The 26562-nt window shown below is 37.1% G+C and overlaps 1 long non-coding RNA gene across 10 annotated transcripts in view; it reads right to left on the reverse strand.

The window, feature by feature from the left end:
- The window catches only part of LOC125397736 (uncharacterized), a 184796-nt gene that overhangs the window by 142467 nt on the left and 15767 nt on the right, over positions 1-26562 (reverse strand). For 7 of the 10 annotated variants that reach the window (XR_015736315.1, XR_015736309.1, XR_015736317.1 and 4 more), the window contains 6 exons: positions 25205-25358; positions 23231-23399; positions 22592-22681; positions 20253-20345; positions 19311-19422; positions 9044-9118 (listed from right to left, as the gene is read on the reverse strand). This is a non-coding gene — a long non-coding RNA (uncharacterized LOC125397736). The remainder of the gene's footprint in view (positions 1-9043; positions 9119-19310; positions 19423-20252; positions 20346-22591; positions 22682-23230; positions 23400-25204; positions 25359-26562) is intronic. The other 3 variants (XR_015736310.1, XR_015736316.1, XR_015736311.1) reach the window with 2 other exon arrangements.

Below are 26562 nucleotides of genomic sequence, written 5' to 3' on the forward strand. Positions count from 1 at the left end.
TCTTTGCCTTCTACCTAATGCCTGCCATAACTTCTGCTCAAAAAGTCCAGATATCCTTTCTTTCATTTCTTTTTATTTCCCCCTTGTTGGGCTCTAGGTTGCAGATACTTCTATGATTGTCACATTAATATCTTTAAAAATAAAAAAGGACTTTCTATTTTTTTCCGATTTCTTACCTCGATGTGAAGAAATACATAAATTGGTTATGGAAATATAGAGCACTGGGTTTAGGCTTGCAAAGATTTATATCTTTTGGATGTATATAATATCATAAAAGTGTCATTTTCTGTTTTACTTCACTGAAAAACTAGTTCAGAGATAAGATGTAGATGGTCCATCTCAAACCCAAGAGATTTGTCTCAAAATTTACTTCAGCGTCTCTCTCCTAGGTCCGGCAGATTGTGTGACAGGGAGATCATGAGCCAAAGACCAATTCATGAAAACAACAACATGCGTTCGAGGAATGTTATGATATAAACTATTTCAAACAGATATATGTCACTAGTAGTTATCTTTCTGTATAAAGGCGTCTATAAATAAGCAAACTGGATACTTGTACATCAAATGCATATCTGGAACCTCCATTAAAATCTCTCAATAATGAATCCAGCACCTAAGTTTTTAACAGGGCTCTCCAAGCTAAATTCTGTTAGATGATTTAAACATGCATTTAATTATGATGAACACAAAAAACAAACTAAAAACACAAGTGCAAACAAAAATTCTCTCTATATGCTGCCTAAGTCATAAAGACTAACTTTTGTTTCCTATAAGATTTACCTGGAAACTCACAAGGTCTAATGGTTTAGCATTAAGTACACAGGCAACATTAATTTATTGCATTATTCTATGTATGTATTTGAATTTGACCTTCTCTAAATTCTTTATTTACATATTTATTTTGCATAACAGTCACTGCTTCCCTTCCCTCCTCTCTTCCCATTCTCTCCCCACCTCCTTCTAACCCCGTCCCCATCCACTCCTCCTCCATCTCCATCCAGAAAGGGTAAGGCCTCCCATGGGAGTAAATAAATTATAGTATATCAAGTTGAGATAGGATCAAGCTCCTCCCCATTGAATCAAGGCTGGGCAAGGCATCACATAACATAGAATTGGTTCCAAAGAGCCAGTTCATGCACTAGGGTCATGTCATGTTGATCTGTTTTTATTATAGTGATAAACTGTACAATATCTTTAAACTGAAAAACATTCCTTATTCATAACTCTAGTTGTGCCTGCTTAAAATAATTACAGCTTAACCTGTTAAAATACCTTCAAAAACAATAAAGATTGGCAGAGTCATTTGATATTTTCTTGCTGTCCATTCACTCTTCATAAATTGTTATATGAAACTGTACCCTCATAATATGAGATTTCAATATGTTCTGTAAATGCTGGAATGTACAGCTTAAAAAATGAAAAATTAGGAGGGAATCAAACTATGTAAAAAATAAAAAGATGCTATGATGTTATGTATACTGAATATTGCTTAACACTGCCCTTTGTGAAAATGTCTTACAATAAATGGGAATTTTTTATTATTTTTAGTCTTACTGTATTTGGATATTTAATAAAGAAAATATATATTAAAAGTAAATAAATATAGGTATTTAGCATTCTGATTTCTTCCTCTTTATCTAGTTTTATTTATAAAATATCCCTCAATTCAATATCACAAGTACCTTTGAAGGTATTGTTGAAATATAAATTTTCTTCCTCTTTTTACTTGTCAGTTCATTAATTTCAGGGTTTAAAAACTGTAAAATTCCAAGCAGAGAAAAATCAGCTTAAATTAGCAAAATACTTGATTAATAGTAAAATGTCTATGTACATATAATCTTAATTAAAAATTTACATTACACTCTTGTTTAGAAAAATAGATATAAAGAATGAGTAGATATTAGAAAGCCTTTTAAATAAAGGTAAAATATATTTTTTTATTTCAAAAAGTTTAAAAGCATTTTGGGTATGAATGGGTTTTTTCCACCCATAAAAGTATCTTCTATTTTCCCTTCACAGGGAGATCACAGTGTCTGCCTTTGGCTTTCCTTGTTAGCTAGCATCTCAGAATCTGTGAATTGCAAAATATTTATCTTTTAAGTTACTACTAATATCCAAGTACTAGTAAGTACATACTTTGTTTGACTTTCTGTGTCTGGGTCAACTCACTCAGATTTTTTTCTACCTCTATCCATTTGCCTTCAAATTTCCTAGTGTCATTATTTTTAAAGATGAGTAATACTTCGTTATGTAAATGACCACATTTTGGAATGAATAGGAACAGGAGGATTAGGTAGGGAAGGGGTAGCGCTGGATGAACTAACTGGAAAGGGAGCATTCTTGGGTAAGGTAGAAACCTAGTACAGGGAGTCTCACAAAATTCTACCAGGATAATCCCAGCTAATATTCCCAGCAGTTGTGAATATCTAACTTGAACTGGTCAACTTCTGAGACCAGGCAAGAAATCCAGTAGAAGGATTGTATCAACAATCCAGGGACAAAGCCTTCAAAACTCTGTCTTGCCTATGGGATGTACTGAGGTAAGAGTAACACAGTGAGGGTGGGAGTGGCCAACCAATGACTGGTCCACCATAATACCCATGCTACAAGAATGAATCCAAACCTAACATTGCCTGGAGCTCCAGGACCCAGAGGCTGAATGGCCCAGAAATCTAGAATAGAAATAAATACAATGGTAGGAAAAAAATTGTAATGTTGCCTAACATTATTCTGCTGTTCTCATTGGTGATACTCAGTATGCTCAATAGTCATAAAAGAGCATTCCTGCAGCAACTGGTAGAAACGCATGCAGAGACACACGGTCAAACATTAGACTGAGCTGTGTGAATGCTACAGGAGAGAGGCAGGAAGGATTGTAGGAGCCAAAGGGTTCAAGAAAACCAGAAGAAAACCCACAGAATCCACTAACCTTGGCTTAAAGGAAATTAAAATGCCTTAACTGACAACCGGGGAACTTTCATTGAATGACCTAGTCTCTCTTCTTAAATGTGATACTTTGTAGCTTGATCTCCTTATGAGACTCATAACCATGGAAGCAGCTGCTGTCTGACTCCTTTACTGGCTTCTGGAACCCCACTCCTCATACTGTGTTGCCTTGTCCAGTCTTAATACAAGGCAAGTTGCTTAGTCTTACTACAACTAGAGATGCTATGCTTTGTCTGGCCTAAAAAGCTGGAGTTGGTCGGACACTGGAGAGAAAAGCAGCAGAAGTCTGGATGTCCTGAATTCCCTATTTGTCCATATCCTGTAATGAGGTTAGCATGAAATTTACTCTGGTGAGGCTATGACCTAACAAAGAGAGAGAGTACTAGTTGAATTTTTGAATGTCTTGCTGTGCAAGTGCATCTAAAAATATTTTACAATAATTTTGTAAATTATTTTACACTAAGTAAACTCGAATTTTGCTCTAATCCTATTTTGAATTACTTGCTTTAAGTTTAACTTTAACATATGTCGACTTGGCTTATATAGAGAAAATACTCAGAGTCAGAGAGATGCTGAAGGAGAATAATGCAGGAAATTTACTAGTAGGCCACAGCCTTGTGTTGGTGCACAGATTAATACAAATTGCTAAATCTAAGATATAAGAGTTAACTAGGAATGTGCCTGCCTGAGTTGTTATCCACACAGATATAAACTATAATTAATATAGTTTCTGAGTGATTATTTGGGTCTGAGTAGTGAGGAAACAAACAGGCATTGTTCAGTTACAAAATAGCACCCACCATTGAGGACATGGATCCACATAATACTTAAGAAAGCATTCAGGCGGCGGTGGCACACATCTTTAATCCCAGGACTTGAGAGGCAAAGGCAGGCAGATCTCTGTGAGTTCTCAGCCAGCCAGGTCTACAAGAGCTAATTCCAGGACAGGCACCAAAGCTACAGATATACCCTGTTTCAAAAAAACAAAACAAAACAAAAACTAAAAAAAGCCTTAAAAATCGCAAGAAGAAAGAGGGGTCTAGATCCACAAAAATTGCAGTGAAGTGCAGTTTCGTGGGAGCTGCATTTTTTTTTCCCAGATAGGCTCTATTTGCTGGCCACCAGAAGAGGCACAGCTTCTTTAAGAGGCAGCTTTCTGGTTCATGCTGGCAACAAAAGCTGTTTTAGGAGGTCCTGCTATGGAGCACTTAATTGGGTTTTATGAGCAGAGTGTTACAAGTTGATTAATGACAATATAGGCCCTCTGCATTTCTGGATCTGGGTAAATAGCAGGGCTCACAGAGGTGGTGAACATACCTCCACAATGTTGGATGTGGTGGAGACAACAGGGAAAGCAACAGAGTTATTCCTAGCCATGTTTGCTTAGCATTTTTTAAAAAACCTGCCCTGGTCAGAAAATGATTATAGATACACAATAAGACATATTCAAACAAAAAAGTCCTCTGAATGTGTCACAGTGTTGGATAAATGTGTATGGGCTTAAGAGAGAAAGAAGAAAGAGTATGTGGTGTGGTAGGCCTTTCTGTATATGTGTTGCTTTTATGAGCTAATGAATAAAGTAACTGCCTTGGCCTGTGATAGAGTAGAGTAGAGCTAGGTGGGGAGAACTAAACTGAATGCTGGGAGACAGAAGGGGTCAGGAGATGCTGTGTAGCTGCTGCTGGGAACAGATGAGCTGGAACCTTGATAGTAAGTCACAGCCATGTGTCGATGTACAGATTAATAAAAATGGTTTAAATTAAGATGTAAGAGCTAGCCAATAAGAAGTTAGATGTAATGTTCCAAGCAGTGATTTAATTAATACAGTTTCTGTGTGGTTATTTGGGAGTGTAGGCAGCCAGGAACAAACAGGCAGCCTTCCTACAACAGATTGGTGCTCCAACTTCTGCTAGTTAAATCCACATAAAACCTGACAAGGCTTGGAAAGGAATTGTAGACACCAAAAAAACAAAGTTTAGCCACATTTTTTTCCAAATGGGCTCTGCTTTCTGGTGGCATGCTGCAGCTCCTTTAAGAAAAGTCTTCCTGAAAGAAATTGAGGAGGATACCAGAAAATGGAAAGACCTCCCCTGATCTTGTATTGGGAGAATCAACATAGTAAAAATGGCAATTCTACCAAAAGCAATCTATAGATTCAATGCAATCCCCATCAAAATCCCATCAAACTTCTTCACAGACCTTGAGAGAACAATAATCAAGTTTATATGGAAAAACAAAAAACCCAGGATAGTCAAAACAATCTTATACAATAAGGGAACTTCTGGAGGTATTACCATCCCTGACTTCAAACTCTATTACAGAGCGACAGTATTGAAAACAGCTTGGTATTGGCATAACAACAGAGAAGTCGACCTATGGAATCGAACAGAAGACCCGGGTATTAACCCACAAACTTATGAACACCTGATTTTTGACAAGGGAGCTAAAGGTATACAATGGAAGAAGAAAAGCATCTTTAACAAATGGTGCTGGCATAACTGGATGTCAACCTGTAGAAGAATGAAAGTAGATCCATATCTATCATCATGCACAAAACTCAGGTCCAAATGGATTAAAGACATCAACATTAATCCGACCACTTTGAACCTGATAGAAGAGAAAGTGGGAAGTAGTCTACAAGATAGAGGCACAGGAGGCCACTTCCTAAGTAGAACCCCAGTAGTACAGACAATAAGAGAATCAATGAATAAATGGGACCTCCTAAAACTGAGAAGCTTCTGTAAAGCAAAGGACACTGTCAGTAAGACAAAAAGGCTGCCTTCCAAATGGGAGATCTTCACCAACCCCTCATCAGACAAAGGTTTGATCTCCAAAATATACAAAGAACTCAAGAAACTAGACACTAAAACTCTAATTAACCCAATTAAAAATGCGGTACTGAACTGAACAGAGAATTCACAACAGATGAACTTCGAATGGCCAAAAGACACTTAAGGTCATGCTCAACCTCCTTAGCAATCAGGGAAATGAAAATCAAAACAACTTTGAGATACCATCTTACACCTGTCAAATAACCAAACTCAAAAACACCAATGATAGCCTATGCTGGAGAGGATGTGGAGTGAGGGGAACACTCATCCATTGTTGGTGGGAATGCAAACTTGTGCAGCCACTGTGGAAATCAGTGTGGCGCTTTCTCAGGAAACTGGGAGTCAACCTCCCTCAGGACCCAGCAATTCCACTCTTGGGAATATACCCAAGAGATGCCCTATCATACTTCAAAAGCATTTGTTCAACAATGTTCATAGCAGCACTATTTGCAATAGCCAGAACCTGGAAACAGCCTAGGTGCCCCTCAATAGAAGAATGGTTAAAGAAGGTGTGGAACATATACACATTAGAGTTTTACTCAGCGGTAAAAAACAATGACATTGTGAATTTTGCATGCAAATGGATGGAAATAGAAAATGATTTACTGAGTGAGGTAACCCAGACCCAAAAAGAGGAATATGGTATGTACTCACTCATAAGTGGATTCTAGCCATAGTTAAAGGTCTTTGAGCCTATAATTTGTGATCCTAGAGAAACTAAATAAGAAGGTGAACCTGAAGAAAATCATATGGTTATCCTCTTGGATATTGGAAGTAGACAAGATTGCCAGGCAAACTTGGGTGCATGGGGGATGGGTTGGGGGTGGAAGTAAGGGGAGATGGTAAGAGAGAAGGGAGAAAGGAAGGATTGGGGATGGCTTGGGGGAATGGGATGGGGGGAGGAAGGATATATATGGGACTAGGGAAGTAGATATCTCAACTAAGGGAGCCATTTTAGGGTTTGCAAGAGTCTTGATTCTGGAGGGGTTCCCAGGCCCAAGGAAAGGTCCCCAGATTGTTCCCTGGGCAGCAGAGAAGAGCGTGCCTGAACTGGCCTTGGCCCATAACCATACTGATGAATATTTTGTATATCACCATAGAACCTTCACCTGGCGATGGATGGAGATAGAGTCAGAGACACATTGGAACGCTGGACTTAACTCCCTAGGTCCAAATGAGAAGCAGATGGAGGGAGAACATGAGCAAGAAAGGCAGGACTAGAGGGAACCCTCATCTGATGATAGATGGAGATAGAGACAGAGACCCACATTGGAGCACTGGACTGAGCCCCCAAGGTCCAAATGAGGAGCAGAAGGAGGGAGAACATGAAAATGGAAGTCAGGACCGCGAAGGGTGCGTTCACCCACTGATACAAGGGGACTGATCGAATGAGAGCTCACCAAGGTCAGCTGTACTGGGACTGAACGAGCATGTGATCAAACTGGAGTCTCTAAATGTGACTGACATGGGGGCCATTGACAATGGCACTGGGTCTTGTTTTGTCTGCATGTACTGGCTTTCTGGGATCCTAGTCTGTTTGGATGCTCACCTTCCTAGACCTGGAGGGAGAGGGGAGGAATTCGAACTTCCCACAGGGCAGCAAACACTGACTGCTCTTAGGACTGGAGAGAGAGGAGGAGAGGGATTTGGGGGGAGGAGGAGAGGGAGTGGGGGGAATGGGAGGGTATGGGGAGGAGGGGAGGAAGTGGAAATTTTTATAAACAAATAAATAAATTAATAAAAAAAGAAAAAAAATGTCTTCCTGATTCAGCAGTGGCAAAGGAAAAGAAAACATGGTTTCAAAATAGCAGCAGCCCATCCAATAAAATGTCCCTCAGTACTTAGCTCATTTACAGTAAAAATATTCAAAGAATACACAATAACATACATAAACCAGACTCTGTGTATATTCCATCTTTATGGGGCTTATTTTTCTTTACTGCTTTAATTTATGACTGTCTACTGTGTTTATTTAAAGACTTTGTTTTATTTTTTCTATGATTTACTTCTTTTAATAACTCTCTATATTCTTTTTCTTCTCTCTCCCAAGCCTATGCACATTTTTTAACACATCCTATCTCATTTAGAGGTTGTTTATGGCTGAATCCATCCTACTGTATATCTGAAATCCTTTTCTGATGAAGAGCAATTTAAAATGGTAAGCAGTGTTGTTTGCCTGGCCATGGATATTATTGGCCTTGTCACTCTCTGCCTTTTAACATGGCAGCGGTAATTCATGTTCGGATCTGAGGTCACCATGATGGGGCCACACTCACTACCTCAACTCTCCTAACCATTTGGCCCATTGCTGTCACCAAGTAACTTGCAGCACACTGCCCACAAACCACATTCAAGTGTGTGGCTTCCTGCAAGAGATAGAGTTCTGAAAATTCACATAAAATTGATAAAAGTTAAAATAAATTCAGCTAAAAAGTCATCCTTGTCAAAAGTGACATCAACATTTGAACTTGTCCAGTGTGTCTCAGAGGTTATACAGGTCATGTGGAGAAGAACAGCAACTCCTGGTTAGTTAACATAAGACCCCAGGAAACATGCTGCTTCCTCTGAATTGATGATGAAAGGAAAGCAGAAGTTTTTCAAAAACATCTATGCATGATAAAAAAAAGAAGTGATCCCACTCTAGTCACCTCCTCTTCTGTACCTATTTACCTAATTATCAGCTATATGAGTATCCACATCTAATTATAACTTCAACATTCCCTGGTATGTATTCAGTCTGTCATTCCATTAACTTTGAGGCATGTGAGTTTCTTACTGTGAAGTCTATAAGTGAAGAAATACTTTCATTGTTTTTTGAGCTTTGCTGAGATACTTTTAATGTGTATCACTTGACAATTTTTCTTACCCTGAAGTCTTACCCTCTTAAATTATTCCTTAAGTAAGGAAACATGAAAAAATAAAATTTACATAATACCATGGTGCTCAATCATTTGGTCTTAACCCCTCTGGAAGATAACCACCCTGTCACTAGGGTCACCCAAGCCCATGGGGAAACACAGACATTGATTATAATTAATTGCAGTAGGGGAATATCATTATGCAGTGGCAACACAAATAGTTTTATGATGGGGGTCAACACAACGTAGGAAACTGTATTAAAGTGTTGCTGCATTAGGAAGATGAAGAATAAATGACATAGGGTGTACATAGCCACAGGATGATTTGTAAGAAATATAAAGGAAAATGATTCATGATTTCAAGGAGCAACTCAAATTAATTTAACTTGATTAAATTATATGACTTACCTCACTGAAGTGACAAACGAAAACAGCTGTTGAATTCTTCATGTTGGATGTGAAATGAGAATTCCACAATCACCCCTAAAAAGAAAGTTACAAGCAATATTTTAAAGACAGGATAGTGTATATGATATATATATATATATATATGCATCTATATATATGCATGCAATATCACTTGTAAAAAATAGAACAGGTAGAATAAAGAGTGAGTTAATTTGTAGTTAGAAGGATATAATTAAAAAGGAATATGGAAATATAATAAAATCATAATCACAAATAAAAGAGAAATGATATTTGGTGAAATATTCTTTCCCTGGAAGTGTGATCCAGCCTCTTACACATTCAAACTCAAGTAATAAGGGGAACAGAGGGGAGGAGTAAACAGACTGATTTGCTGCACAGTGGTATCAATAGGCACCTGAAAACAAAACCTGTCTTGGAAAGTAAAATATGTGAGAATCATGACAGTACTAGATAGGTAATGAGGTAGGATGTCATCGTTACAGTCCTCTTCTCCTTGAGAGATGTCCAATGGGTACCAGGGAAAAGACTGTCTGAACAAGCCCCCATCTCTAAATCAGGAGTTATGACTAAATAATAATCAAAGCACATCAAAAGTTAAATAGTACCATGAAGTCTCCTTGCATATACAAATCTCTCTTAAGGGCAGGGCCCTCAAGTAGATGGCTCCACAAAAATATACTCAGTCATTTTTAGAGGTTATTTGTCTCATAGTGCTTTATTAGGGCTTTTAATTTAACCTTGTAGTGCCTTTGTCTATGTATTATGGTTTGCAGTTTTATATTCTTATAAGATTCCTATGATTAAAATCTTGTTTGTATCACATCTATGTGATTCTTGTAGCTTTTCTTTGGCTATTTATCTCCTGATTGTTTATTTACTTCTTTCATTCTATCCTTGTTTCTGTATTAAAATTTATTATAAATAGTGTTGTTGTTAGGAGTATTAAGTATTATAAAGAACGACAGACAGTGTGATTGTGTAGGTGGATGGTAAGCATGGAGAACCTAGCAGGATTTTGGTGAGGGAAAGCATAAATAATAATATACTGTATGAAATACAATCACCAATGGAAAAAAAACCTACTTGACAAAGAAGGATATCAGTACACGTTCTAGCTTTAAGTTTCATAGTCTCATGGTGAGACTATACTATACACAATTAACAATTCTACAAAGCTAATTCTGCATGAAAACTGTGGAAAGCAAAGGGTCCCTCTCTGTGTTGGATACTGATGTTGAGATAAATCACCCATTTCAGATGAAGCCAGAATCCTAAGTAGGACCCCAGCAGCACAGACAATAAGAGAAACAATGAATAAATGGGATCTACTGAAACTGGGAAGCTTCTGTAAAGCAAAGGACACTGTCAGTAGGACAAAAAGGCTGCCTTCTGACTGGGAGAAGATCTTCACCAATCCCTCATCAGACAAAGGTCTGATCTCCAAAATATACAAAGAACTCAAGAAACTAGACACTAAAACTCTAATTAACCCAATTAAAAATGCGGTACTGATCTGAACAGAGAATTCACAACAGATGAACTTCGAATGGCCAGAAGACACTTAAGGTCATGCTCAACCTCCTTAGCGATCAGGGAAATGCAAATCAAAACCACTTTGAGATACCATCTTACACCTGTCAGAATAGCTAAAGTTAAAAACACCAATGATAGCCTATGCTGGAGAGGATGTGGAATGAGGGGAACACTCATCCATTGTTGGTGGGAATGCAAACTTGTGCAGCCACTGTGGAAATCAGTGTGGCGCTTTCTCAGGAAACTGGGAGTCAACCTCCCTCAGGACCCAGCAATTCCTCTCTTGGGAATATACCCTAGAGATTCCCAAACATACTACAAAAGTGTTTGTTCAACTATGTTCATAGCAGCACTATTTGTAATAGCCAGAACCTGGAAACAGCCTAGGTGCCCCTCAATAGAAGAATGGTTAAAAAAGGTGTGGAACATATACACATTGGAGTTTTACTCAGCGGTAAAAAATAATGACATCTTGAATTTTGCATGCAAATGGATGGACATAGAAAACGCTTTACTGAGTGAGGTAAGCCAGACCCAGAAAGAGGAACACGGTATGTATTCACTCATAAGTGGATTCTAACCATAATTTAAGGTCTTTGAGCCTATTATTCGTGATCCTAGAGAAGCTAAATAAGAAGATGAACCTTATGAAGATTATTTAGCTATCCGCCAGGAGGTAGGAAATAGACAAGAGTCCCAGGTAACCTCGGGTGCATGGGGGGGTGGGAGGGTTGATGGAAGGGGAGAGGGTTAGAGAGACGGGTGTAGGGGAGGAATGGGGAAAGCTCGGTGGCCTGGGATGGGGGGGGGGAGGGAGGAAGGATGAATATGGGATCAGGGAAGAATATATTTCAACTAAGGGAGTCATTTTAGGGTTTACAGGAGACTTGATTATATATGGGATCCCAGGTCCAAGGAGAGATCCCCCAGATTGTTCTCTGGACAGAGGAGAGGGTGCCTGAATCGGCCGTGGCCCATAACCATACTGATGATTTTGCTTATCACCATAGATCCTTCATCTGGCGAAGGACGGCGATACAGACGGAGACCCACATTGGAGCACCGGACTGAGCCCCCCGAGGTCCAAATGAGGAGCAGAAGGAGGAAGAACATGAAAAACGAAATCAGTACTGCGAGGGATGCTATCACCCACTGATACAAGGGAATGGATCTAATGAGAGTTTACCAAGGCCAGTTGGACTGGGACTGAACGAGGACGTGATCTAACCAGATTCTCGGAATTTGGCCGGATTCTCTGAATGTGGCTGGCCCGAAGTCTTTCTGAAAAGCCATTGACTATGATACTGGGACCTGTTTCCTCTGCATATACTGGATTTTGGGGATCCAGTCTGTTTGGATTCTCACCTTCCTGGACCTGGAGGGAAGGGGGAGGAACTTGAACTTCCCACAGGGCAGGAAACCCTGACTGCCCTAAGGGACGAAGAGGGAGGAGGAGAGGGAGTGGGGGGAGTGGGAGGGTGTTGGGAAGAGGGGCGGAAATGGAAACTTTTATAATTTAATAAAATTTACTTTCAAAAAAAAAGAAATCATTTAAAAAAGAGGTGTACTAGAAAAAGAAACTGTCAAAATAAATATGTATTTTAACCTATCTCTCTCATGCACACATGCTCTGTGTGCATGTGCTTCTGTATGTGTATGTGTTAATATATGCACAGTAGTTTTCATGTGGAGAAGGCACACATGTGTCCATGTAGGTGACATCCAGGGAATTAAACTCTGCTAACATTTGTCTGATGTCTTTATTTCTGCAAAATGACTTATATAATCCAAAGATGAAAATATTGTGTGTTTGTAAAAATCCATCCTTCATAACATAATCTCAAACCCACCCATCCTTACAATCACTATCTATGTTAACTTTGAAAACTTTCTTCCTTGTGTGTATGCACATGTGCATATATGCATTGTGCTGTGTGTGTCTGTGCATGTGTGTGTACGAGCATGCAGTGTGGTATCAGATGTGAACCCATTTGTGCATGTTGGTAACATACAGAATACAAACTCTACTACAGTTTCTCTGGTGACTTCATTTCTTAAAAATATTTTGCTCATTATAAATACATAAATATTTTATATTTGTAAAAAGCCACCATCCATAACCTCAGTGAAAAATCCTCTCCTATTCCTAGTCAAACTATTGTGTGCTAATTTTGAGAACTTTGTTTTCTTTTTTTTGTGTCTGAATGTGTGTTTGGGGGCGTCCATATGTTTGGGCACAAATGTGTGTGCATATGTGTTCGTGTGTGTGTGTGTGTGTGTGTGTGTGTGTGTGTGCATGTGCAGGTCTGTGTATATAAAAGGTTATTCCATTTTTTTATTTGTGAGACTATAATTTAAATACAACATTTCTCCCTTCTCTATGCTCTTTCAAACCCTCCCATATACCTCTATACATTCTCCTTCAAATTTGTGAGGTGAGTACACTTTTCTATAATTGTTGCTGGGTGCATATATGTATACGAATACAGATTTATTCTTAAATACAACCTGATAACTCTGTTAACAATAACCTGCATGTATGTTTTCAAATCAGGCATCTTGATACTAAATAACAAAATTGTGTGCTCTTCCATAAGAATAACATATCCCTTTTCCAGATTTTCTCAGTAGCATACAGTGCTTTCTGTAGATTTTAGTCATTCTGGTCTCTTCTTTGTCAATTTACTATATTCATTTGTATTATCATTATTCAGATAACTGTCTATTCTATGTAAACTTCCAGTCATCTTCTACCACATCTGTAAAGTTTCATGAGTTTAAATGAAAGCTAATACCTAAAATCCTAGAAGTTTCAGTACTTGCCCAAAAGTTAGAAAGGAAAAGATACAAGTGGATGCTACTTCACTGAGCATTTGCAATATCCCCAGGGAAATTACTGGAGAAAATTAACAGTAGGTGTTTCTATAGAGGAAGTATTAACTATTTCTAGGTGGAAATAACATAGTGTGATCTCTACACATGCATAACATATATGAATTAAAAATATGGTCAGGAAACATGCTATTGCACTGAAATATAAAAATTCAGTTGAGTTTTACAGACAAGCAATGAATAATGAAAAATAAAAGGCAGAAAGCACCTCAAATTACAAGAAAACTAGATAGGTGTGTGATCTGTTACTTCATCAAAACTATCTTAGGAGAGGGCAAAAAAGGACCTCCTCAGTGCATGAGTCTGAGATCATCTTCAGCAGGATGAGGAGTTCATGTGTCTACATCATAGAAGGAAAGGAGAAAATGTTTAAGAACAACTAGAGAGTACTTGTAAAATATATATATATACTTAAGAAGAAAGTCATTTTCATATAATTAGTAAGATCAAAATAATGTTTAAAAATAGCAATTTCCTATAAAAGATGTATTAACATTACTATAAATGCAATACTCACAAGTGATATAAAGATTGGGAACAGTGGGCATTCATATGCCCATATTTGTCTTCCCTTTGTCTTAATGATAAACTAACTTTAAAATTTCTACAGAAACATACAGACATGAATATAAATATAAAATTATTTGATATATGCTCAAGGTATGTCACTTACTAATATAAAATTATTTACTAATATAAATTATTTTAAATTTAAATATTAAAATTATAATATAATTATAAATTTTATATAAGCATAAAATACTAAATATTTTAAATTTAAATAGTAAAATTATTTACTAATATAAAATTACTAATATAAAATTATTTGATATATGCTCAAGATATGTAACTTACTAATTATAATTTAACTCATCTTAATAATGCCAAAAATTATACTAGGCAAAATGTTTCTCAAAAGTTCTAGGAAAAAATGTTTATGTGTATGTGAACAAAAAATTAAAAGAAGCCAAGGACTTCCTGCCACCTCAGAAGAATCAAAGTGTGACTAATTAGCCTTCATTCCTGACCCCATAATGTTCTGCTGCAGTCTGAGAAAGGAAGGAGGATCATATGATGGTTGGTGATTCACAGCTTCTTGGTGGACCTATATTACAAACTTCATGACCATAATGAATCCTGTTTACTTAGGAGCCTATCCAAGAATGCTGACTGTGGGTTTGGCCCTTTATTAATTGTTGGAGGAGGAGGCCGCTTGTTCTCCTGGCTGCCCAACTAGCTATACCCAAAATAATCACACAGAAGCTGTATTATTTAAAACATTGCTTGGGTCAATAACTCTAACTTTGTATTGGCTAACTCTTCTATCTTAATTTAACCCATTTGCATTAATCTGTGTATCACCACAAAGTTGCGACCTACCAGTAAAGTTCCAGCACATCTACCTCTGGCGGTAGTTCCATGGCATCTCCCTGACTCTTTTCTTCTCCCAGCATTCAGTCCTGTCTTCCATGCCTACCTAAGTTCTGCCCTATCAACAGGCCAAAATAGTTTCTTTATTCATTAACCAAGAAAAGCAACACACAGACAGAAGGACCTCCCACACCAATCCATATTATTTCTTGGGACACAGAACTCACATTACATGTCTGGGGTTCAATCTGCTCTTTCTGTGTTGCATTTTCCACCTGCTCAGGTACCTGCCTAGCAGTGTCTATAAGGTGTCTGGTGGAATCTGGGTCACTGCTTCCTTTAATAATTTTATTTAGTGGTGTAAGGTCTATTATAGGGAATTAAAATAAAGTCTCAGCCACTGAATATTTCCTAACAATCTCTGAAAATCATGCCGAGTCTGGGAGCTATCCTTGCTAATTGCCAATTCTTGAGATTTAATTCTTTAGGCTATAACATATTACCTACATACTGGGATGGTGGGTGTCTTTGTACCTTCTCTAGAGCAATAAACAATCCTGCTTGGGTAAGACTCTGCTAAAGTTGCCCATATGTCTCAAGCAAAACTCTTTCATTTTATGGGAAAGCATGATACCATCAATATCATGGACAATATAACCATAATTTCTGGCATAATGTAGCACTATTTGTCATACCCTGAAACAATATGCTCCAATAATATCTTCTTATTGGTTCTTTGAAATTAACTAATGGAATACTAATTGAAAATCTTTGACAATCTTGTGGTGCAAAAGAGATGGCATAAAAACTATCCTTTAAATTTCAAATAATCTTAAAAATATCTTTTGGTTTGGCTGTAGAAGTCAACCAAGGCTGTAACACACAAATTGGCTGCATAGTCTCATTAACCTGTCTTAAATCTTGCATTAATCTCCAATTTCCTAATTTCATTTTAATCACAAAACCAGGAGAAATCCATAAGGAACTGGAGGGTTTAATGTGTAATGTGTTACAGCTGTTCCTGAAATGTCTGCTGGGAAGCTTATATTTTTTCTTCCTTTATAGACACTGATTTACCTACATTGTCTCATCACTTTTCCAAAAATTGGGTCTGCATGAAGTGCAGGCTTTTCAGTGACTTCTGAAAATATCAAAATCTATTCAGGGAGGACTTCTGATAAGTATTATAGGATCAAACTGTTTCTCATTCTTGCCCAGCCCATGATTTGAAACAACCCTTGCTGGAATATTTGATTAGTAATAACTGTGTTGGAGTGATATAAATGAGAAACATTGTATTGTCAAAAATTTCCTTCACAATCCTCTCCATCTCGCCAGTAAAATTCATTGCTAGCTTTTCTAGGATTTTGAGGTTGACCTATCCCATGCAACTGTGCAATAGTCTCCATTTTAGGCCATCTTGAAGGCCATTGGGTGCCAGTTATAGCAAAAATATCTGCACCAGTATCCAGATGGCCAGAGAAGCTTTTCCTTTTATACAAGAATTGAGTTCTGGTCATCGTGGACCAATGTTTATAGCCAATAGGGATCGGATGAACCAAATCCAACCTCTCCTTACTTACCTACCTTGATTTCTCTGTTGAGAGAGAACATCTTTAACTTTTCAAAAAAAAAGCAGCATCTACAGCTATACCCTGTGTATGTATTTGAGGGGCCAATATCTGAACAATCTGAATATGATCAGAAACACCATCTTTCTTTCTAAAAGACCTTAAAGTACCTTTACATATTGGATTACTGTTCTCAGACTCTTGGCTCCATGAGTCTCCATTCTGCAGCTGACTGTTAGACTAGGCCATCTATCTGTGTTTTCTGTCACTTGCCTGTCCTGCAGGGAACCAGGGACCTTGGCTCACAATTATCTAGTGGGTCAATGGTGGCAGCAGCTGCTTGAAAAGTCAGTCAGAGCATGGACTCACAACTTTCACTCCTCAAAGGCATGGAATAGCCTGAAAATGGAATGGCTGTGCCACAAGTGTCAGGGAGGGAGATTTACAAAGACTACACATTCTAAAAATCTCTGCATTTACGTCTCTCCAACCCAGCTCCTCTGAATAACAAAATAAAACCAAACAAATGTACAAATATTTACAATTTTACTTCTGAGTTATTCAACATACTCTAACTTTAATTTTTATATGGCTGCTCCTTTTTTGACTCAAACCTGTGGTTTCTCATTCACCTGTGGTATCCAACACCTTCTCCTTTGCATCACTGGTCACATATCCTGGCACCATCTGTTGTACCCCATGTTGAATGCCATCTGAAATAGCCACACATTGGGACAACATCTCTCAGGGTCCAGACTTGACAAGTACATACATTCCACATAGGGGCATGAGAATTAGAAATGCTAGGAAGGATAATCAGGGATACAAAAAAAATACAGAGGCACAGAATAGTATCAAGGGGGCAGGAATGTGAATACTGATTGTACATAGGTTTCTTTCTTATGATCTATAAAAAACCCAATCCAAAAAGGAGGAGGAAAAAAATCTTTTATTTCCATGATACAAGGAAAAAGTGATTATCATCTTAAGACCCAAAACACCAAGTAATTATGGTGTTAGAGATCCTTCTGTCTATGTGTTGCTTTTACCGATTAATGAATAAAGAAACAGCCTTGGCTTGTTGATAGGGCAGAACTAGGTAGGCAGGGAAAACTGGACTGAATGCTGGGAGAAGAAAAGTGAAGAGAGGGAAGACACCATGAAGCTGCCACTGGAGATAGACATGTTGAAACTTTACTGGTATAGGTCACAACCATTGGTGATGCACAGATTAACAGAAATATATTAAATTAATATGTAAGAGTTAGCCAATCAGAAGCTAGAGCTAATGTGCCAAGCAGTGATTTAATTAATAGAGTTTCTGTATGATTATATAGAGGCTGAGCAGCTGGGAACAAACAAGTGTCGCCATATAACAAATTGGCACCAATGTGGCTATCTAAATACACATAAAACCAGAGAGGGCTTAGAAAGAAATTCTAGACACAAATATACCGAGCTTGACACAGCTTCTTGCTGTTTGCTGGCAGTGGGCCACAACTTTTTTAAGAGAGATTTTCCTAATTCAAAGGTAGCAAAAAAAGCCATGCCATTTTGAAATACTGGTTTTCTGGGCTGTGTTGTCAGCATGACCTCTGGCTCTTTCAGGAAACAGAGCATTTGGATGGGGTTTGTGACAAGCACGCTGCGACTTGGTTGATGGCAATGTGGAGTGGTTTTTGTGCCTGAAAGTGGGGCATGTATGGCTCTTGGAAGCAGTGAGCAGCTTCACCATTTTGGAATTGGCATGGCACCAAGTAATACCGCATGTACCATAGTAATGTCACAGCTTAGCTACTCAAGAGCTTGGCATTTTAAGAAGCGTTTCTGGTCATAAAATAATTACAAATATGCAATAAAGACAAATCCAGATTTTAAAAAATACCTATAAATGTGTCACAGTGTTGGATAAATGTATATTGGCTAGAGAGAGAGAAGAAAAAGAAATAATAGACAGTAATAAAAGAAAAAAAGACAGTAATAAAAAGAAGTAAATGGTTTAAAAAAGGTAAAGTCTTTAAAGAAACAAGTATAGACAGTCACAAATTAAAAGGAGTAAACAAAGAATAAGCCATGTAAAGATGGAAAATTCACAGAGAGTTGGGATTATGTGTATTATTGTTTTTCTTTTATTTTTATTTTGACTATGAAGGAGCTAAGTAGAGAGAGACATTTTATTATATGGACTGCTATGTTAAACCAACATAAAGGTATTTTGATTCCAAAATTTGAGTTTAAAGATATGTTGCTTTGGAAAAGAGGTTCTTCTTTTGTTTTCACAGAAGATGAGAAGCTATGGATTGCTTCCAGACAATAGAACAAGATCCCCTGAAAGGTTGTTGGAAACACCCTAAAAAGAAAATACTTTTCCCAATAAACAGCAGGAAACAGTTTGGAAAAACTACACCTGTATTCCCAAATATTGTTTATAAATGTTTGTTTATACTTCACTGGGAATATGATAAAGATAAAAATAACTTGCATTGATATGGATCTTGGTTTATTGATACAAATTTAAGGTCAATTTTGTTATATGTATATGTACTTCTGATTTTCATTAAGGTATTGATTTTGTGTCGCTCTTTATTATATAATGTATAATTAAGAAATATAAGTTAATAGATCATCATTTATAATAGTCAAGCTTGTAGTCATGTTAGTTAGATTTTCCAGATGTATAGAGATATATTTTAATTACATATGTATCCTTCAAATCTTTCAGAGACCTTCAGAATATGGCATTTAAAATGTTTTAATAACTTAGGACTTTTTATGGCAGTGAGATACAACTGCTCCTGATAGCATCAAGCTACTTCAAGAGGAAGATGGACATCAAAGATGGCCAAAAGATGGCCATTTGGGCAAGAAACTGCATTTACCTGAACTGCTTAACTGGACATGTAGGACCCACAGAGAAATGACTGCTGAATTTGCCTAAACTTGAGAAGGTTCTTTGGGGTTCCTGCTTCATGGAAGAGTCTGTTAGACATTCTGCAGGACACAGAAAAAAATGTGATCAAATGGAATAAAGGGATCAGCAAAGATACTAAATGTCCATGAGAGGCTCAAAGCTCTTGATATGATCACAATATTTTTAGGTCTAATTACTTGGGGTTCATAGTTAGACTTTCTTATCTGTAGTTTTCTCAGAAATACTTGTTTTATTTCTACTGTCCTCTATCTTCGGATTTCCCTGGGGACTCCACTATGGTTGGACAAGTATCTCTATAGGTTAACATGGGTCAGTCAATTAGAGACTTATTCCCCTTGTACATCTTCTGTTTATACCTCTCTAGACTCAAGGGGTAATAAATGGTCAAATTTGATAAAGGATTCCCTTTTGTATGTTCTTAATATATTTTGTTACTATTGGTTAAAAAAGAAACTGCTTTCTGATAACGGCTTAAAAGAGCAAAACCATGAAGAAAATCTAAACAGCTACTTAGATAGAGAGTGGGCAGAGGCAAGGTGACACAAAGTAACTTACACAGGAGACAGACACCCACCAGAATTTTAACAGTAAACCATAAGCCTCGTGGTAGAAAACAAAATAATAAGTGGGTTAATTTAAGATGTATAACCTGGCTACAAATATGCTAAAGCTATTAGCAAAACAGTATTGCAATTAGTACAGTTTCTTTGTGATTATTTTGAGTTTGGGCAGCTGGGCAATGAAATATCAGCCTCCTACTACAAAAAAAAAGGATTTATTTGCTTCACCAGCCATAAAACTGATCCCAATGCATAAGGGCATAGTGATTGAGAGTGTTTGATGATAAGATGTCTGGAATAGAGAAGGGGCACATATATAAAAGGCTTACCTGAAAATTTAAAGCTGTTATTTTCCAGAATACAGGTAAAGACAAACAGGTCCTGCTGAATTATTTTACTCTTCTAATTTAAACATCTCACTCCTTTTAAAGCCAAAAGGAGAGAAAAGATACATGTGCACAATTATTCTCTGGGACTCTGGTGATAAAGCTTTGATATATGAACATGCCTCTACTTGATATCTCTCAGGAAGAAGAAGGGTAATTTCCCAGTATCCTTGTGATTTTAGACAAAAAAGTAAAACCACTCAGGGGATCAATAATTAATTGAAAGTTCAGACACAGAGTCCACAGTTTCCCTACTAACAGCTTAAGCTGTCTACACTCAAATTTCTGGCCTTGCCAAATTTGATCTCAGAGCATATCTTAGATCACTTTTTTCAGTACTTTAAGAAAGCTTCAAGATTACTTTGTAGTCTGCCTCCATTCCAGAGCTTAAGGACAGAAAAACTGGGACAAGATTTCCCTACTCTGAGATAGCCTATCGTTAACTGCCTAAGCTAAGAGACTCATAGTGCACAGAGACAATATCTGACAACTGGTAAAGCTTTGCTAACCAATTATCTTCAAGAGCTGGGATGAAGTTAGTGTGTGGCTTACTGGTATCCATAGAAAAAGGGCACATGGCCCAGGTGCACTCTTGTGATTCCCACACAGCACCTGCTTCATGAATTTTTTTCCCTTAGAATATACAAAAATAAAATTGCTTTATCTTTTAGTTATCCTGGTTATTTCCCAAATTGAGCCAATTTCTACAGTTGACACACTGACTCAGGGGGCTCAGGTCTCCAGTGGCACTAGCCAACTGCCATCAGTACCACACCATTCACTTGAGTATAAAATTCCTGCCTTGCTGTCCTTCATATTTTATTATTAAACATTTCAGACAGCCTTGACCACTCATGACTGTGTGGCTGGCTTCATGTTCCAATAAGGGATGCAGTCTCTCTGCTTTCTTCCCCACTTAGTGCTAGTGTGGTCACGTACCAGTCATGGACTTCTGTGGACCATGCAGTCTGTGATTTACACTACATATCTTTTAGCTTTTAATACTATACTCAGATTCAAACCAACCACATAGCTACAAGTGTGTCATGACACCTAATGGCAGATAAGGGTTATTGCACTTACTCCAGTTCAAACTGAACGACAGGTAAGATTTATAATTTTAAAATATAAATTATAAATTCATAATTTAAAAGGGCAAGATGATGGACAATTAATGATGCAGGAGTTTAATAGCCTTTTTACTTATATCACATATGAGGATATGTAAGATTTAAACAATTTCCTGTCTGTATCTCTCTATTTAAATCTGAAGATTAGCTTTATCAATCCTTTTTTTTTTTGTCCTTAAAAGCATGGTTTGATAATAGGACAAAGAATGAGGCATTTTTAGAAATAATACAGTATTTACAGACTGATGATGACCAACTACAAGAGAAATTCAGCACTCTGGAGAAGGATACAACCAAGTTGACAAACATAACACAGTCAAATGAGGCACTTTTATAACTGATACACTCTTTATAGACTGATAATGATCAACTAAATGAGATATTCAGCACTCGGGAGAAGGATACCACCAATTTGAAAAAACTTAACCCAGACAATGACAGAGAGTGCTGAGACATTGTCTGAGAGAATTCATATTGTTAAATGTATTAACTGGACTCTGTCAAAGAGTTATGGTAGATTAACTAACAGTATGTCTCTCCAGGAAGGCAATATGCATTCTACAAAAATTATGTCCAAGAATGAGACATTATTTTACTGGACAGACTTCAAATCTGGGAATCATCAATGAGGGTATTACAACAGACACTGAACAGGAGATCCAGGCTCTACAAAAGGCAGGGGTAAAAAATTTGAAAAGATTGAGAAATTTATCAAATTTGATGAGCAAAGACAAAAGGTACAAAGACAAAATTTAGCCTCATCAGTATGTACTAAACTCCGGGATAGCTTACCCGGAGATTTACCTGCTTTACTGATGATATCATCAGAAAGAACATCTGGCACCAAATACCCTAAGGTAGTCAGGGAATATACACGGGAGTCTATCTGTATAACTGATCTAAAAGAAATTGAACACACAATTGTACCTTATGGAATACATTCATACTTCATTAGGGAAATGGTCAAAACATGGGCTTCATGCAACAAAGAAATGCCACAAGACAGGACTCAGTTAATCTCAGCGGTCCTAGAAAATGGACCTCAGTTATTTTGGAAGTTTAATAAAGAGAAGAAGTGAAAATTTTTGAGTCACAAGAAAAAGCAAAAGGACTTGAGATTTAGCAAAATAAAATTCTGGGCGAGGGACTTACTCTGTTCCTCAGGATCAGGCTCTTTGCAAGGAACACACCTTGTCCCTATGTACCACAGCAGCTTTAAATTCTTGGGGCAGGATTCAGGAACTAAGAAAGATAATTGAATCATAAATACACAAAATGCTAGTCTACCTACAATAATTAAATGCATTACTATAAGAAATTCTTTATTAAAAAGTACGATAGAGACCAATACACAGAGAGAGAAAACAGTTAATTACAGCCTCCAGATTCATGTACATGCTTGTATGAATAAAAAAACTTGAAAATGTACTATCTAAAAATACAATCCAAAGATCAATAAGTTCCAAATCTTATACATTGCAAAGTGTATTTTAAAAACTTGTGGACATATGATGAACTTCTGAGAAAATGTGGTGAGTTTTTTTTTTTCTTTTTGACATGGATATAGCCATAGCTAGGTTCCAATGCCTCAGACTCAAGGGGTTATCAAAACCTTACACAAGTGAGACGCAGTGGGATAGCAAATCTATTCTCCTAGTTACCTTCCTCCTAAATGGATAAGTGGTCTGTGATAATATCTCACACAAACCTATTAGCAGTACTAGCCTCATTTGTCTCCTTTTTCTTCCACATACCATAAACCTGACTCTCACCCATATACAGAAAATGTACCTCCTGAATCCAGACGTGTACAATAAGTGCACTGACGAGCAAGTCACAGTGGATTATATTCACCAAAGGAAGTACAGCCTATGGACTCCAGACCTTCAATACGTGTGTCTGAATATCTGTTCTTCTTTCATTTCCTATGTCTACCCAAGTTCCATTAAGTCCAGATTCACTGTAGAGGACAGAATAAAAATAATGTATACCCTCAAGTTAGCCAGATGCTCTATAAGCACCAATGTCATTTTGTGTAGCAATCTTTGTGGGTAGGAAAGCCATCTTGGGGGAGGGTTGAAGGAGGAAGGAGAGAGGCACAGAGGGGACCAGAGAAAAATGTAGAGCTTAATAAAATTCAATAAAAATATGCATATCTAATCACATATAACTTTGGTAAATTTATTAAGCTTAAAGAATTTGGAGAAAATACTCCATTATCTATCCTAATTAGGTGAGAAGGAAAGGTAGTACCTAACTCACTTTCTATTCTAAGTTGCATTACCAAAACTATCACTTATTATCTCTGAACCACATATGCTTTATGTCTTTTTAGTAAATGTTTTTTCTGAATCTTGTGAGAAGGAAAACAATAACTATCTTATCCTCATTTGCCTCAGAGAACTGAGAAGGAAAGAATATTAACTGAGTAAGCAGGAAATACAAGCTTTCTTAGCAGTTTTCTTCCTCCAACAAAGAGAAAACTATCCTAATTATTTTCTTAGTTATACCATTGTGAAAAATATCACAGTACTAACAGCTTCACTTTCATATGTTACAAATTTCTGCTCTACATAGAATATATATATTCTATATATTCATATATATATATATATATATATATATATATATATATATATATATGAGTATCAGCAAAAAGCTGACTTGTGTTATGGACATTTGTCATTTCCTAAGTTTTTCTGTGATGTTTTGGATAGACACACCTCTGAGACACTCTGCTGTCTACCCTTTCAACATCGCTCATTTTGTGATCAAGAAAAATGGAATGTTCCTTTCATTTCCTTGTATTATTTTTCAATGTCTCCATATGACTGGATCTGAGGGATAAGCAAATTAATTACTATAAAATGAGGATGTGCAGTTGAATTCAATTTTATTTTAATAAATAAAGGTTGCCTGAAGATTAGAGAGTAAAACAGCCCCATGGGTCAGCCTTACAGACCAGGCAATGGTTGTATACACCATTAATCGAATAGTCACACTAGTTGCCTTAAAATGGGGAAGTGCATGCCTTTCATCACAGTGGTGCACATTTTTAATACCAGCCCCAGACAGGATAATAAAATGGGAGGTGAAAGCTCTCTGACATAGTTTCATTCTGAGATTCACGGAGGCAGGATGAACAGTTTGAACAGAGGTCAAGGGAATAGCCAATGGCGGGCTGTTTTGTTTCTCAGATCCTTAGATTAAACCCCAGTTTCTCTTTCTGTGCTCTTCATAATCATGCTTCAAGGATGTAATGTCTGAAAAAAGGTTTGGCTGAGTAATGGTTTATATAATAAAGCACTATTGGGTAAATATGTGAAATTTTCAAAAAATAAGTGTGAAAAAAATTACAAAATAATAAGAGGTCCCATGTCAATTTTTGCTTAATTGTACTTCAAAAGAGTAATCCCAATGATGTGTCTGTAGTAGCAAATGTGATTTAAGGATGTATATCATTGAGTACCTAAGCATGATCACATTCAGATTTCTCTGTGGCTCCTGTCCAATCAATCTCAAAAATTCCATTATCATTAGTGTAAGCATATATTTCTTGAGACCCCATGTTTCATAGGAAAAATTATAAGAGCTCAGCAGTACACAATCCTAAGAAAACATATTAATGTGAGTTTATATATAAAATGAAAATAAAGCTTAAAATAATTTAATTAACTCTATTAATTAAAATATTAACATTTGCAGATTATACTAACAATTATTAGAACGATGAAGTGAACGTATAGTGAATCCTTACAAACTTACCATACATAAGCATCCATTGAACATAGCATAACTTTTTCTTTATAAGAGAAGGGTGTAAGTATCCTTGACTATATACTTGATAGAAAAGTTCTTCCCATGGAAATATGGATAGGCCCCTTACCTTGCTTCATCTCAAATACTGGAGTGTCCAGATCTGGAAGAATAAACAAATGTATTTGACATGGAATAGAAACAATTTGTACCTGAAAAGAGAATTAGATTAGAACATATAGTACTGTGGTTCTTGAAAGCAGATTGGAAGAAATGAGGATGTTACATTATAGTTCTCTGCTCTCAGACAGTCATTTGGTACTAGAACACAGAAACTTTTCACAAGAATCCATCCTATATCCAGAATACAGGTCTAATTAATTCCAGAAAGCAAATGACTGATGTGCTTCATGCAGCGGAGTCTCGCTGCACATACAAACCACTCTTAAGAGAGGATTCAGTGCCCAGCAGTAGGTGGCACACATACAGGGAACTAAACTGCATGTTTGAAGATTCGTTGTCTCATAATTCTTGTCAGCAATTTTTGATCCTCATATGACCTTTGCCTATATGTATATGTTTACGGTTATGGGTATGGTAAGAAGCTGCTTGTTTGTTTCCTGGCTGTCCAGGCCCAAAATAATCACACAGAAAGTTTATTATTTAAATCACTGTTTGGACCATTAGTTTCTTAATGGCTAACTCCTACATTTTAATTTAACACATCTCCATTAATCTGTGCATCATCATGAGGTCATGGTCTGACAGCAAAGTTTCAGTGTGTCTGTCTCTGGCAGTAGCTCGATGTTTTCCCTCTAAATCAGCCTCCTTTCTCTTGGCATTTGGTTTATTTTTCCCTGCCTAGCTCTGTTCCATCCTATCAGGCCAAGCCAGTTTCTTTACTAACCAAGGTATTCACAGCATACAGAGGGGAATCCCACATCATTTGTGTTTTTATGGCATTTATGTTTGCATGAAGATACGTGTCTTTGCATCATTGTGGTATTTCTGCTTTCCTTTGGCTATATGTCTTATATTTGTTTCTTTTGTCCTATTCTGATGTTTTCATTTTTATTGTTATTGATATTATTATTGATATTGTACTATTATTATTATCATTACTATTATAATTACATGTCTGGGTCTATTAAATTGAGAGGAAGAAATAAATGAAGAGCGCACATGTGAGAGAGGAATAGAGAGCAAGAGTCAGACAGACAGAAAGAAAGTATATAGATTTGGGCAGGTGGGAATGACAGATATATCATAAAGGAGGAGTAGGACAGGAAATAGAGAACCATAGTCATTATAAATTGTAAGGAACAAAAACTATCCTTAATGAAAAGACCACATGCAAATAAAACAGT

This window comes from Myodes glareolus, chromosome 24 (assembly GCF_982192425.1).
Source record: "Myodes glareolus chromosome 24, mMyoGla1.1, whole genome shotgun sequence".
NCBI lineage: Eukaryota > Metazoa > Chordata > Mammalia > Rodentia > Cricetidae > Myodes > Myodes glareolus.